We start from the raw sequence: 15,845 nt of genomic DNA, 5'->3' as shown, positions 1-15,845 counted from the left end.
TATAGGGAATCCCTAACTTTAGGAACATTATTTACTCTCTCCATTCTAAATGAAACATTTCACCTCCAGTTAGAGCCCTTTCTTTCTTAGTCCATCCACTAAGTCACTCTTTAGAATCAAAGTTTCTTATTTTCTCTCCCAGTTTAATGGATAGGTTTCTTCAATTGTACTGACTCTGGAAATTTTATTTAAAAATATTTTTAGTATTGGTTCTTTAAAAGTTTTAATTGGCAAATTATACTTGTATATATTTATGAAATACAATGAGAGGTTAAACGTATATAATGTGAAATAATTAAATAAAACTAACATATTCATCAACTCATATACTTACCATTTTTCTAGGAAGAAAGTACATGCTTCTTGTCAAATTTTCAAAGTGGTCCTAATCTCCCCCAAAGTTAAAAGCCACTGCTCTAAGAGCCCTTTCACTAATTGTGGATGGTAGAGATTTCATTAAAAGGCAAGGAAGAAATGTGACATTTCTCTTTGGATTCAATGTCCAATTTTCAAAGGCCCACACACATTTCCTGAATCTTTTCCATTTTGAAACATATGGGTCAGTGTTTATTTTCATAGTAAGAAAAAGTCATTAAATGTTTGCCAATCATAGGCCAGGCATGGTGGCTCACGCCTGTAATCCCAGCACTTTGAGACCCAAGGGGGCAGATCACTTGAGGTCAGGAGTTCAAGACCAGCCTGTCCAATATGATGAAACCCTGTCTCTACTAAAAATACCAAAATTAGCTGGGCATGGTGGCACATGCCTATAGTCCCAACTCCTAGGGAGGCTGAGGCAAGAGAATCACTTGAACCTGGGAGGCGGAAGTTGCAGTGAGCCCAGATCACACCACTGCACTCCAGGACTCTCCAGCCTGGGTGACAGCGTGAGACTCTATCTTAAAGAAAAAAAAAAAAAGTTTGGCGGTCACTCATAGCGGTCTCTTTTTTTTTTTTTTTTTTTTTTTTTAGAGAGATGGAGTCTTGCCGTGTCACCCAGTGCTGGAGTACAGTGGCATGATCATGGCTCACTGCAGCCTCAACTTTCCAGGCTCAAATAATTCTTCTACCTTATACTCCTGAGTAGCTGGGAGACTACAGGTATGTGCCACCACAACTGGCCAATTTTTAAAACTTTTTGTAGAGTCAGGTCGCACTACGTCACCCAGGCTGGTCTCAAACTACTGGGCTCAAGTGATCCATTCACTTCAGCCTCCCAAAATGCTGAGAGATGTAAGCCATCTTGTCTGATGATCATACGGGTCTAATGTAAATTCTCCACACCTAGTTTTTCACAATTGGCAATATGAACCCTAGCTCAATACATCTCTTATTTTGGCTAATATCTTTCTGTCTTGTTAATAATATTACAGCATAGTGCCTAGAGGATAGGTTTTTAATGAATGGTATTGATGGAGTAATTAATGTGTCCCTATGTAACCCATTTCTCCTTCACAAATGCTGGGAGCTATTGCTTCTTTTTAAACAATGCTTTTGCAAAGCATTGCCTAAATTTTGAAAAGTGGAATAATAAGGATCATTAAGATGATTATGCCATTGTACTACTCCAAAAAAGTAATGTTATACCTTTCTGCCTTTCTGAATAATTTCAAAGAAGAAAAAATACACAATTCAGGGTTTTGTTTTGCTTTTCCTTTTGGAAAAGTTATTTATATTGAGGAATGTGAAAAGCTGATTGAAAGGCTTTCTGTTGCCTTATATTTTATTACTATTAATTAAAGTGCCTCAATGTTAGTTTTGTCCTTTATATTAAATCTGAAATGTCAAGAAATATTTATTTTGTATGGTTTGTCTTATAATATCATGTTATGCTGACAGTAATTTGAAACAATAGCAATATACCTAACAGTCACATTTCTATACTTTCCATTTCTAATGTATTTCAAGTTAATATTAGGTTTAGAAATAATGCTGCAGAGTTGCTAAGCAACACAGTAATAGTGATAACACAGCTGGAGGAAAAAGGTCAACACCAACGTACCACATGGACTCCTCAAAACCCTTTATTCTCAGATACTAAAAGCTTTAATACAGAATATGCCCCAAAATGATTCTGAAACGGAAACTGTTAGTACCTTTCAAGGTAGAATATAATTATACTTGATATGTCAGTATCAGCACCTGTCATAGCCCCAGCCCCTTTTAAGGGTAATTATCCCACACAAAGTCCCTGCTGATACTATAGCCTCAGGCAGCCATGGCTTATGTTCCAAAGCAGCACATTCATTGATAGGCAAAGGGACTTCAAAGCTGGCAGAAAAAAACAAATATACACTATTCAATTCTCTCTCAAATTTGAACCTGAAAATACTGATTCTTTTTAATGTTTTGCAGTAAGATCTGAGGGTGAATAAACATGGAAAGGATATAAGGTAGAGTAAGAGCTGAACAGTTGAAAACAAGCTGAACATATGAGGAAGTAGAAATGATGACTGAGCTGAAGAAAAAGTAGAGAAACGACACATAAAAGAACGTTAGGTACACAAGCCTGAGTAAGCAGAAAATAGAGCAGTCACACAAAGATTGTCCAAGTTGCAAGAATGACATCAGGTCATCCATGAATCTCTGTTGCCTGGGGCCAAAACCACCCTTCAGTTGACACCTTCATGAGGTTCTTGTTGGAAGACATACAAAGTTGGAAAAAAGAATAAGAAATACTGTAAGACATTACAAAAAGTTTTCAAAAATCTTACCTTGTGATCAAACTAATTAAAATTGGATGGATTTCTTAATATTAACTTTAGTGTTAATAATACACAATGCAGAGGTAAAATTTGGTTTTCTCTTTGAACAAGCTTTTTATGTTATTTTTTGACATTTTTTTTCATTGTACTTTATATTCTGGGGTACATGAACAGATCATGCAGAATTATTGCACAGGTACATACACGGCAACGTGGTTTGCTGCCTCCATCCCCCGTCATCTATATCTGGCATTCCTCCCCATGCATGTTATCCCTCCCCAACCTCACTATCCCCCAGTGTCCTTCCTCTAGTCCCCCCAAACTGACCTCACTGTGTGATGTTCCCCTCCCTGTGTCCATGTGTTCCCATTGTTCCCGCCTATGAATAAGAACATGCAGTGTTTTATTTTCTGTTCTTATGTCAGTTTGCTGACAATGATTGTTTCCAGATTCATCCATGTCCCTACAAAGGACACAAACTCATCATTTTTTATGGCTGCCTAGTATTCAACGGTGTATATGTGTTTTCCTTGTCCACTCTATCATTGATGGGCATTTGGGTTGGTTCCAGGTCTTCGCTATTGTAAATAGTGCTGCAATGAACATTCGTGTGCATGAGTCCTTATAGTAGAATGATTTATAATCCTTTGGATATATACCCAGCAATGGGATTGCTAGGTCAAATGGAATTTCTATTCTAGGTCCTTGAGGAATTGCTACACTGTCTTCCACAATGGTTGAACTAATTTACTCTCCCACCAACAGTGTAAAAGTGTTTCTATTTCTCCACATCCTCTCCAGCATCTGTTGTAAGATTTTTATTTACCTTGAGTACACAACAAAAAAAAAGGGGGGAAGAGAGAGATATTAAATTTACCTTTTTAGCTGTCTTTATTAAGTTTTAAGATTATTTGAGAATCTAAATCTCCTCTCTACCAAAGAGTAAAGGTTTTTGCTTTTCAAAATATTTGAATGGTCACTTTGATTAAATAAATGACTTATTTTACAGTTATCTGTGACTCTAGTTTATGATATCAAGTGTTTTAAGCCTTTGATATTTGATACCTTTCCAAATTCTAAATTTATTCTTTTGGCCTCAAACTAACTTTTTGGATATTAGGGCTCCTAAAGTTCAAGACAGACATATTCATCTTCATTGGTATGTTAAAATCATACCAGTATCATTGTTAAATGTGAAATGCTGTTTAACTTTCTTTGGGTTATATTTATGTGCATGTGTCATTAATATATGTTCCAAAATTATATGAAATTCACATAATTCTGGTATGTCTGAATACATGTTATCAGGAATCATTATGACTATTATGTGAAATTACTGTATTCCACAGAAATAATCAAATTTCCTTGTCAATTGTGTCTTTAGCAGCCATGGCTAGTCCAAGACTTTTGTCACTCACAGACAATTATTGTTTTACTTTGATTCTTCTCAAATTTATAATCAGCTGCAGTCCACATCTTGCTTCCTTAAGGAAGTTTATGAAAATAACTCTGACAGGTTATCTTGAATGCAGGTTTATAACTTTCGAGATTGCACCATTGGACTAGAGAGAAAACTTCTGGGACTCTCGTTGGAGAGCAGATGTGTTTTTGAGAATTGCTGGCCCAATACTGGGCAGAACAGGAGTTAACTGAACTAATAGAAGGCTGAAATAACTGTTTTATGACTTCTTTGTTTGAAACTTTGGGATTCTTTTTGTTTTTTTTTCTAGAGTCAATAATACATTTCTTTCTTTTGAGCTGTTTATAGCTTACAACAATTTGAGTGAAGTATGCTCTTGTGAGCAAAATTTGAGGCATATTTCTTCCTCTCTGATTTCTCCAGAATTTGAAAACCATTTGTGAGTATTCTTAAATGATGGAAATATAGTTATTTGCATAAGTTTAATTAGAATCTGTTTTCTGTTGTAACAGGACACAGTTAGAGATGCTGGTTATTTTACCAAGGCTTTGACTAGGATGAAATATTTTCAGATATGATTGGACGACTTTGGGGAATTTAAGTTGACTTTGTAGAGCTGACCAAAGCCTATTGTATAGGCTGCCCTGGCACTTTGCTTATGCAATTCCTTTTACAATGTTCATGACCTGTCATAAGTAAAGCATATCATTTTCTGACAGGCCTAGGAAGCCCAAGTTATTTTGGAACCTCAAGAAGAGAGAAAATAACCCAATTCATACAGGTATTTCAGGCACAGATAAATCCTTAGCTTTGTTAACCTCAAGAGGCTTTTAAAAGGTCTAACCTGAGATTATAAAAAAGTTAAAACAAAACCAATGTAAAAGAACCTACATGAACAATAATTATTCTTGCTGCATTTTGGGCAACTGATCAGGCCAAATACACTAAGATTAAAACTTATTTTGCAAATAAATTGGTCCTATTATGATTTGTCTTTCATAGAAATGAGGAGCTAGAGAGAAGGAAAAATATCATTTAAGAATAAACTATTGTACATCTTTTATTAGATTCTACCCTTGTCCATTATTTCTTAATTTCTATTATTTGTCTACAATTCAGATTAAATCCTGAATTCTCTATTATCTACAAGCCTCCAAGCTAACATTTGCACTTTTTTCTCACATTTTTCTGACTTGAAATCACTAGAAACTGAAACTGCCTTTGTGCCAGCCTACTGATATATAGACTTTTCAGAAAGTTTGCTTCAACATCTGATTGAAACTGCAACACAGAAAAATCTGTCAGACTGCTGCTAAAATTTGAAAATGCTTCAGACTGAAAAAACTAGTCTATCAACTGCTCCAGACATACAACAGAGTCAACATAGAACTAAATGATTAAAATGATGATTGCCCAAAGAATTGCTCTGAATGAGGAGGTGGTAGCATAACCTAAATCTGTTTCCAGAATTGCTTTCCCTTTGTTGTTAAAATTTGGCCTTGATCTCCTTTTTTTCTCCATATTTTCCTTCCACCCTCCATTCTTCTCTGTGAGACGTAAGACATCATGACCTCCTTGGAATGAACCTTTCCTATTCTTAAGCAATCAGACCAAACCCATGAACTAGAGACACATTTTCTTCTTTAAAGTTTTCTCTGAAAGATTTTGAAAATGGGGAGAATGTGAAAGAAAATAGAATCACAGGATTCTAAACTCACTATGCCAAAGGGAAAGTTAAGCTTGGGAACTGAGCAGTTCTCAGTGCGTAGTGTATGGGACTGGGTGCCCTTTTAGTTGGCATTTGGAGCTCCAGAAAGGCAGAGTCGCCAGTTCAGCTGATTGAAGGGGGGACTGAGGCGGGGGTGCCAGACCGGGAGATTTCCAGGCAGAAAAGCGCCACAAATCTCAGCACTGCTGTTTCAGCTAGCACAGTACCCCCACAAAAAAACAGCAATTAGAAGCACTGAAGATTGAGAGTTTGACAGCAAGCACAGCTGAACCCAGGAAGGTCCAGCTCTGTGGGGGAGGGGTGTCCACTGAAGGAAAACTAAGAAACAGAAAAAACTTCATCACCAACAAGCTGGACGTCCACTCAGAGACCCAATCTGAAAGTCATCAATTACAAAGACAACAGGTGGGTAAATCCACAAAGGTGGGAAGAAACCAGCACAAAAAAGCTGAAAATACCTGAAATCAGAATGTCTCTCCTCCTACAGGGGATTGCAGCTCCTCATCAGCAGCGGAATAAAGCCTGATGGAGAATGAGTGTGATGAATTGACAGAATCAGGCTTCAGAAGGTGGATAATAAGAAACTTCTGTGAGCTAAAAGAACACGTTCTAACCCAATGCAAAGAAACTAAGAACCTTAAAAAAGGTTTGACAAAATGCTAACAAGAATAGACAATTTAGAGAGGAATATAAGTGAATTAATAGAGCTGAAAAACACAATAGGAGAACTTCGTGTAGTATGCACAAGTTTCAACAGTCGAACTAATCAAGCAGAAGAAAGGATATCAGAGGTCAAAGACCAACTTAATGAAATAAAATGAGAAGACAAGTTTAGAGAAAAAAGGATAAAAAGGAATGAGCAAAGTCTCCAAGAAATATGGGACTATGTGAAAAGACCTAATTTACATTTGATAGGTGTACCTGAATGTGACGAAGAGAATGAATCCAAGCTGGAAAATATTCTTCAGGATATTATCCAGGAAAACTTTCCCAACCTGGCAAGGCAGGACAATACTCAACTCCAGGTAATACAGAGAACACCACAAAGATATTCCTCAAGAAGAGCAACCCCAAGGCACATAATCGTCAGATTCACCAGGGTTGAAATGAAGGAGAAACTACTAAGGGCAGCCAGAGAAAAAGGTCAGGTTACCCATAAAGGGAAGCCTATCAGACTCACATCAGATCTCTCAGCAGTAACCCTACAAGCCAGAAGAGAGTGGGGGCCAATATTCAACATCCTTAAAGAACAGAACTTTCAACCCAGAATTTCATATCCAGCCAAACTAAGATTCATAAGTGAAGGAAAAATAAAATTTTTTGTGAACAAGCAAGTACTCAGAGATTTCATCACCACCAGGCCTGCTTTACAAGAGCTTCTGAAAGAAACATTACACATAGAAAGGAACAACTAGTATTAGCCTTTCCAAAAACATACCAAAATGTAAAGAGTATCACCATAATAAAGAATTTACATCAACTAATGGGCAAAACAGCCAGCCAGAATGAAATGGCAGTATTAAACTCATATTTATCAATATCAATCCCAAATTTAAATGGGCTAACTTCCCCAATCAAAAGACACAGACAGGCAAATTGGATAAAAAACCAAAACCCATCGGTATACTGCATCCAGACCCATCTCACATGCAAAGACTAAAAACAAAGACTCAAAACAAAAGGATGGAGTAAGATTTACCAACCAAATGGAGAGAAAAAAAAAAAAAAGCAGGAGTTGCAATTCTCGTCTCTGATAAAATAGACTTTAAAGCAACAAAGACCAATAGAGACAAAGAAGGACACTACATAATGGTAAAAGGAACAGTGCAACAAGAAGAGCTAATGATCCTAAATATATACGTACCCAATACAGGAACACCCAGATACATAAGACAAGTTCTTAAAGACTTACAAAGAGACTTAGACTCCCACATAATAATAGTGGGAGATTTTAACACTACATTGTCAATATTAGACAGACCAACTAGACAGAAAACTAACAAGGATATGCAGGACTTGAACTCAGACCTGAAATAAGTAAACTTAATAAACATTTACAGAACTCTCCACCCCAAATTCATGAAACATACATTTTTCTCAGTATCATATCACACCTATTCTAAAAGAAACCACAAAATCGGAAGTAAATCACTCCTCAGCAATTGCCTAGCATTTCACAGGTTTAAATGAAATGTTGGTTGGCTGCTTGTTTGTTATTTTCCTCCCTTATTCCTTCCTGCCTGCACTGTTAAGCACATTTATTGACATAAAAGAGGTTTTTAATACCCATTTTTAGACTGCATTCTAGCCTGGGCAGTAGTGCAAGATTCCCATTCTCTCTCCCTCTTTCTCTTCCTCTTTCTTTCTCTCTTTTATTCTTTTTTCTTTCTTTCTCTTTTTCTTTCTTCTTTTCTTTCTTTTTCTTCCTTTCTTTTTCTCTTTAAAAAAAGAAAATAAAGACAAGGACAAGACCAGAAATCATTCTTCTGCCTACCCTGATATGAATGCATAATTGACCCTTTCCTCTACTCCCTCTTTTCACAGATTTACTGAGGCTATTCAGAACCTCACAAGAAGGCTCTGATGAGTCTTACTTGCCTCTTCCTATTGTGCCTCTTTTTTGCCTCTCCTGCTTGTTCTTTCCCCTTTAAATACTGAAGTTCCCAAAACCCTCTTCAGAAAAAGCACAGGTCACAGAGTTTCCTGTGACTTGTGTTTGTATTTGTTTGTTTGTTTGTTTTTCCATCCCAGGTACATCATTAATATCCTTACCATTGGCTAGATAATCTCTATTGATTGAGACCTGATTCACTTTTTGGTTAATAAGATGATTGGCTTCAAGATGGCTAATACTTATAAATCATTCTTAAATGGTGTATTTTTAAATTGGCATCTTCTGAGTCTAAACCTTTAAGTTGGTTTTAAAATAAAATTTCTATGGGACTAAGATAGAAAAAACAAAGGAATGGAGAAAGATTTACCAACCAAATGGAGAGCAAAAATAAATTAATTAATAAATAAAAAGCAGGAGTTGCAATTCTCACATCGGATAAAATAGATTTTAAAGCAACAAAGATATAGTGGTAAAAGGATCAATGCAACAACAAGAGCTAACGATCCTAACACCCAGATACATAGAGACTTAGATTCAATGAGACAGAAAATTAATAAGGATATCAAGGACTCAAACTCAGATCCGGAACAAGTAAACTTAATAAATATTTATAGAGCTCTCCACTTCAAATACACAAAATATACATTCTTGTCAATACCACATCACACCTACTCATAGGTTTAAATGAAACATTGATTGGCCATTATTAATACCCTTTTTTTTTCAGAATAAAGCAATATTTCTGTTCACCCTCCCTCTTTCTCTTCCTCTTTCTCCCTCTCCTTTACTCATTTTTTTTCTTTCCTTCTCTCAAAAAAATAATAAAAAATAAAAATATAAATGAAACAGAAATCAACTTGTAAACCTCTAGATCCAGGTCAGCAATGTCTCTCTCATTGCTTGATTTCCTTCCTTCCCTTCCCTCCCTCCCTCCCCCTTCCTCCCTTCCTTCCTTCCTTGATCCCTTCCTTCCTCCCTCCCTTCCTGCCTTCCTCCCTTCCTCCCCCCCCCACAAAAAAAAAAAAAAAGAAAAGAAAAAAAGGTTTGGGTAGGGCGCAGTGGCTCAAGCCTGTAATCCCAGCACTTTGGGAGGCCGAGGCAGATGGATCACGAGGTCAGGAGATCGAGACCATCCTGGCAACATGGTGAAACCCCGTCTCTACTAAAAATACAAAAAATTAGCTGGGCATGGTGGCCCGTGTCTGTAATCCCAGCTACTCTGGAGGCTGAGGCAGGAGAATTACCTGAACCCAGGAGGCGGAGGTTGCGGTAAGCCGAGATCGCACCATTGCACTCCAGCCTGGGTAATAAGAGGAAAACTCCGTCTCAAAAAAAAAAAAAAAAAGTTTGAAGACAGAATTGTTAAACAAGAAGTCAGCTAAAAATACCAAAAGTTTTTTTAAAGGGGAGTAACTTCTCCAGTCACATTCAAGATGGGCTAAGGAAGAGAAGGTAATAGAAAAATAGTATCTTTATCATTTTTATCATTTTACATAAGAAATACCTTGTATAAATGCTATAATGATTTTAGGGCCTCAATTTATTCCTTACTTCTACAACTTCCTTTTTCATTTAATTTTATTCCCTTAACATACATTTCATTTCTTATTTGATTGATTTTATTATATCTTGCAAAACTTCCCTAAGGCAGAAGATATTCTTACTTTATGGGTAGTAAATTTTATTCAGAATGGAATTTTCATTTGATTTTTACAAACCGTGTCTTTCTCACTGTTTCCTCTTTCTTCCTTTATCCTTCCTTTCTTATTTTCCTTCTTCCCTTCCTTCTTCCATTTCTTTTTCTTTTTCCTTTCAGAAGTGCTATGCCTTTTGAAATGACCTTGCTATTAATTTGCGTTTTACTCTCATTTAACAGAAATAGCTCTATCTAATTTCATTTAGCTCTTTATATTTGCCAACAGCATAATGATTTCCCTTGACTTTATTCTTTATCTATTTTAATTCTCTATGAATTAATTAATTAACTAATATTAAAACCAAGGTCTGTACCTTCATGGTATTATAAGTTCACAGACAAGTAAAAGTTTTGTGATGAGGGGGGAGGGGACTCAAGATGGCGCTGTGAGAACAACCCAGGATTGGAGCCCGCGTTGAATTCGCAAACGGTGAGTCAGTGCTGCATTTCCAGACTGATCTTTGTTGCCCACAGAACGGGGAAACTCCCAAGTATAAAAAGACACGGGACGCCAGGCAGTAGGTCTGCCTGGCGAAGCCGGCAGCCGGGGCGGCGGCGGCCGGCCCTACCCAGCAAATCCCCACAGGGCGCGCTTGTCCGGGTGCCTTGTTGAACCGGCAACCTGAGACTTGAGAGGGCTGGACTTGAGACTGAACGAGACTTGCACAGTAGCCCAGCCCAGGGGATTGCAGGGACAGATCGTTTGGGATACCCAGTGGGACGAACAAAACCGCGATTTCAAACTATCCCGGGCAGACGGTCCGAGACACTCTGTGGGGGAGGGGCGTCCATCACTACAGAGGCAACCTGCCCCAACTGATATACACGCCCACTGCTGAGGCAGCCAGCCGTTGCCGAGGCAACCCGTCCCTACTGAGATACACGCCCACTGCTGACGCAGCCCGCCGTTGCTGAGGCAACACGCTACAACGAAGAGACTCCGCCGCAGGGCGTGGAGACCACAGCAGAGCCGGCAGGAACAGCGCGAATCACACAACAGCAGGGCGGAGCCTCGGCAGCCAAACAGTGGCTAGTCTGCCTTTGAGCTGGGCAGGACACCTGATCAGACATCCAAAAATAAAGCCCAAACCCCTCAACACAGAGCATTTGAGAAAAAAAAAAAAAGGGTTGTTTAATGAGCTGTGTTGCAGCAGAATCAAACATAGCAGCCTAACAGCCCTGAATGAACAACAGAGTGCACAGCTCAGCAATTAAACCCCTATAAAGTACAAACTGTCTCCTCAAGCAGCTCCCTGACCCCTCTATATCCAAAAGACTGTCATTGGGCAGGCATCATCCTGGGACAAAGAGAGCAGAAAAAGAAACTGGTAGCATCCCTCGCTGTGCCACGGCTACTAGAGGTGCACCCCAGACAAGCAGGGTCTGGAGCGGACCTCAACAGTCGTACAGCGAAGGGGCTAGACTGGTAGAAGGAAAACCAAGCAACAGAAATACTTCATCATCAACATTCTGGGTGTCCACTCAGAGACCCAAACGAAAAGTCAGCAACTACGCAGATGACCAGCGGACAAATCCACAAAGATGGGAAGAAACCAGCGCAAAAAGGAGGAAAACACCCGAAACCAGAACACATCGCCTCCTAGAAAGGACCAAGACTCCTCACCAGCAAGGGAACAAAGCTGGACGGAGAATGACTGTGACGAAATGACGGAATTAGACTTCAGAAGATGGATAATGAGAAACTTTTGTGAGCTAAAAGATCATGTATTAAATCAATGCAAAGAAACTAAGAACCTTGAAAAAAGATTTGAAAAAAGATTCGAGGAAATGATAACAAGAATGGATACCTTAGAGAGGAATATGAATGAATTAAAGGAACTGAAAAACACAATACGAGAACTTCGCGAAGCAAACGCAAGTTTCAATAGCCGAATTGACCAAGCAGAAGAAAGAATATCTGAAGTCGAAGACCAACTCAATGAAATAAAACGAGAAACCAAGATCAGAGAAAAAAGCGCAAAAAGGAATGAACAAAGTCTCCAAGAAATGTGGGACTATGTGAAAAGACCTAACCTACGTTTGATAGGTGTACCAGAAGGGGACGAAGAGAATGAATCCCAGCTGGAAAATACTCTTCAGGACATCAGCCAGGAAAATTTCCCCCACCTAGCAAGACAAGCCAACACTCAATTGCAGGAAATACAGAGAACACCACAAAGATATTCCGCAAGAAGAGCAACCCCAAGGCACATAATCGTCAGATTCAACAGGGTTGAAATAAAGGAGAGAATACTAAGGGCAGCCAGAGAGAAAGGTCGGGTCACCCACAAAGGGAAGCCCATCAGACTCACAGCAGATCTCTCGGCAGAAACACTACAAGCCAGAAGAGAGTGGGGGCCAATATTCAACATTCTTAAAGAAAAGAACTTTCAACCCAGAATTTCATATCCAGCCAAACTGAGCTTCAGAAGTGAAGGAAGAATAAAATCCTTTGCGAACAAGCAAGTACTCAGAGATTTTGTCACCACCAGGCCTGCTTTACAAGAGCTCCTAAAAGAGGCACTACACATAGAAAGGATCAATCAGTACCAGCCATTCCAAAATCACACTGAATGCTAAAGAGCTTCAACATAATGAAGAATCTACAACAACTAACAGGCAAAACAGCCACTTAGAATCAAAATGGCAGTATCAAATTCACACATAACAATATTAACCCTAAATGTAAATGGACTAAATGCACCAATCAAAAGACACAGACTGGCAAATTGGATAAAAATCCAAAACCCATCAGTGTGCTGTATCCAGGAAACCCATCTCACATGCAAGGATACACAAAGGCTCAAAATAAAGGGATGGAGGAAGATTTACCAAGCAAATGGAGAGCAAAAAAAAGCAGGAGTTGCAATTCTCATCTCTGATAAAATAGACTTTAAAGCAACAAAGATCAAAAGAGACAAAGAAGGCCATTACATAATGGTAAAAGGATCGATACAACAAGAAGAGCTAACGATCCTAAACATATATGGACCCAACACAGGAGCACCCAGATACATAAGGCAAGTTCTTAATGACTTACAGAAGGACTTAGACTCCCACACAATAATAGTGGGAGACTTTAACACTCCACTGTCAATACTAGACAGATCAACCAGACAGAAAATCAACAAGGATACCCAGGGCTTGAACTCAGACCTGGAGCAAGCAAACCTGGTGGACATTTACAGAACTCTCCACCCCAAATCCACAGAATACACATTCTTCTCAGCACCACATCACACCTACTCTAAAATTGACCACATAATTGGAAGTAAAGCACTGCTCAACAAATGCAAAACAACTGAAATCATAACAAACAGCCTCTCAGACCATAGTGCAATCAAGTTAGAACTCAGAATTCAGAAACCGACTCAGAACCACACAGCTTCATGGAAACTGAACAACTGGCTCTTGAATGTTGACTGGGTAAACAATGAAATGAAGGCAGAAATAAAGAAGTTCTTCGAAACCAATGAGAATGAAGACACAACGTGCCAGAACCTCTGGGACACATTTAAAGCAGTCTCTAGAGGAAAGTATATAGCAATAAGTGCCCATATGAGGAGAATGGAGAGATCCAAAATTGACACCCTATCGTCAAAATTGAAAGAGCTAGAGGAGCAAGATCAAAAAAACTCAAAACCCAGCAGAAGACAAGAAATTACTAAGATCAGAGCTGAGCTGAAGGAGATTGAGACACGAAAAACCCTTCAAAAAATCAATAAATCCAAGAGCTGGTTTTTTGAAAAGATCAACAAAATAGACAGACCACTAGCCAGATTGATTAAAAAGAAAAGAGAGAACAACCAAATAGATGCAATAAAAAATGATAAAGGGGAAATCACCACAGATTCCACAGAAATTCAAACCATCATCAGAGAATATTACAAACAACTCTATGCACATAAACTAGTAAACCTGGAAGAAATGGATAAATTCCTGGACTCCTGTGTCCTCCCAAGCCTAAACCAGGAGGAAGCTGAAACTATGAATAGACCAATAACAAGGTCTGAAGTTGAGGCAGCAATTAAGAGCCTACCTCACAAAAAAAGCCCAGGTCCAGATGGGTTCACAGCCGAATTCTACCAGACACACAAGGAGGAGCTGGTACCATTCCTTCTAAAACTATTTCAAACAATCCAAAAAGAGGGAATCCTTCCCAAATCATTTTATGAGACCAACATCATCCTGATACCAAAACCCGGCAGAGACCCAACGAGAAAAGAAAACTTGAGGCCAATATCCATGATGAACATAGATGCAAAAATCTTCAATAAAATATTGGCAAGCCGATTGCAACAGCAAATCAAAAAACTTATTCATCATGATCAAGTAGGATTCATCCCAGGGATGCAAGGCTGGTTCAACATACGCAAGTCTATCAACGTAATTCACCACATAAACAGAACCAAAAACAAAAACCACATGATTATCTCAATTGACGCAGAGAAGGCATTTGACAAAATTCAACAGCCCTTTATGCTAAAAACCCTCAATAAACTCGGTATCGGTGGAACGTATCTCAAAGTAATAAAAGCTATTTATGACAAACCAACAGCCAATATCATACTGAATGGGCAAAAACTGGAAGCATTCCCTTTGAAATCTGGTACTAGACAAGGATGCCCTCTCTCACCACTCCTATTCAATATAGTACTGGAAGTTCTAGCCAGAGCAATCAGGCAAGAAAAAGAAATAAAGGGTATTCAAATAGGAAAGGTGGAAGCCAAATTGTCTCTATTTGCAGACGACATGATAGTATACCTAGAAGACCCCATCGCCTCAGCCCAAAAACTCCTGAAACTGATAAACAACTTCAGCAAAGTCTCAGGATAGAAAATCAATGTGCAAAAATCACAAGCATTCATCTACACCAATAACAGACTTAAAGAAAGCCAAATCAAGAGCGAACTGCCATTCACAATTGCTACAAAAAGAATAAAATACCTTGGAATACAACTCACAAGGAACGTAAGGGACCTCTTCAAGGAGAACTACAAACCACTGCTCAACGAAATCAGAGAGGACACAAACAGATGGAGAAACATTCCATGTTCATGGTTAGGAAGAATTAATATCGTGAAAATGGCTATACTGCCCAAAGTAATTTACAGAATCAACGCTATCCCCATCAAGCTACCATTGACTTTCTTCACAGAACTGGAAAAAACCACCATGAACTTCATATGGAACCAAAAGAGAGCCCGCATAGCCAAGTCAATTCTAAGCAAAAAGAACACAGCGGGGGGCATCACACTACCGGATTTCAAACTATACTACAAGGCTACAGTAATCAAAACAGCATGGTACTGGTACCAAAACAGAGATATAGACCAATGGAACAAAACAGAGGCACTGGAGGCAACACAACATACATACAACTATACAATCTTTGATAAACCTGACAAAAACAAGCAATGGGGCAAGGATTCCATGTTTAACAAATGGTGTTGGGAAAACTGGCTAGCCATGTGCAGAAAGCAGAAACTGGACCCCTTCCTGACACCTTACACTAAAATTAACTCCAGATGGATTAAAGACTTAAACATAAGACCTGGCACCATAAAAACCCTAGAAGGAAATCTAGGCAAAACTATCCAGGACATAGGAGTAGGCAAGGACTTCATGAACAAAACACCAAAAGCATTGGCAACAAAAGCCAAAATAGACAAATGGGACCT

The 15,845-nt window shown here is 38.7% G+C and overlaps 1 protein-coding gene across 5 annotated transcripts in view; it reads right to left on the bottom strand.

The window, feature by feature from the left end:
• Positions 1 to 15,845, bottom strand: part of OTOGL (otogelin like) — a 207,807-nt gene that overhangs the window by 83,494 nt on the left and 108,468 nt on the right. The gene's annotated exons all lie outside the window — the stretch shown is intronic.

Source organism: Callithrix jacchus, chromosome 9, assembly GCF_049354715.1.
Source record: "Callithrix jacchus isolate 240 chromosome 9, calJac240_pri, whole genome shotgun sequence".
In the NCBI taxonomy this organism is placed as follows: Eukaryota; Metazoa; Chordata; class Mammalia; order Primates; family Cebidae; genus Callithrix; species Callithrix jacchus.
This window is presented reverse-complemented; position numbering and strand designations above follow the sequence as displayed.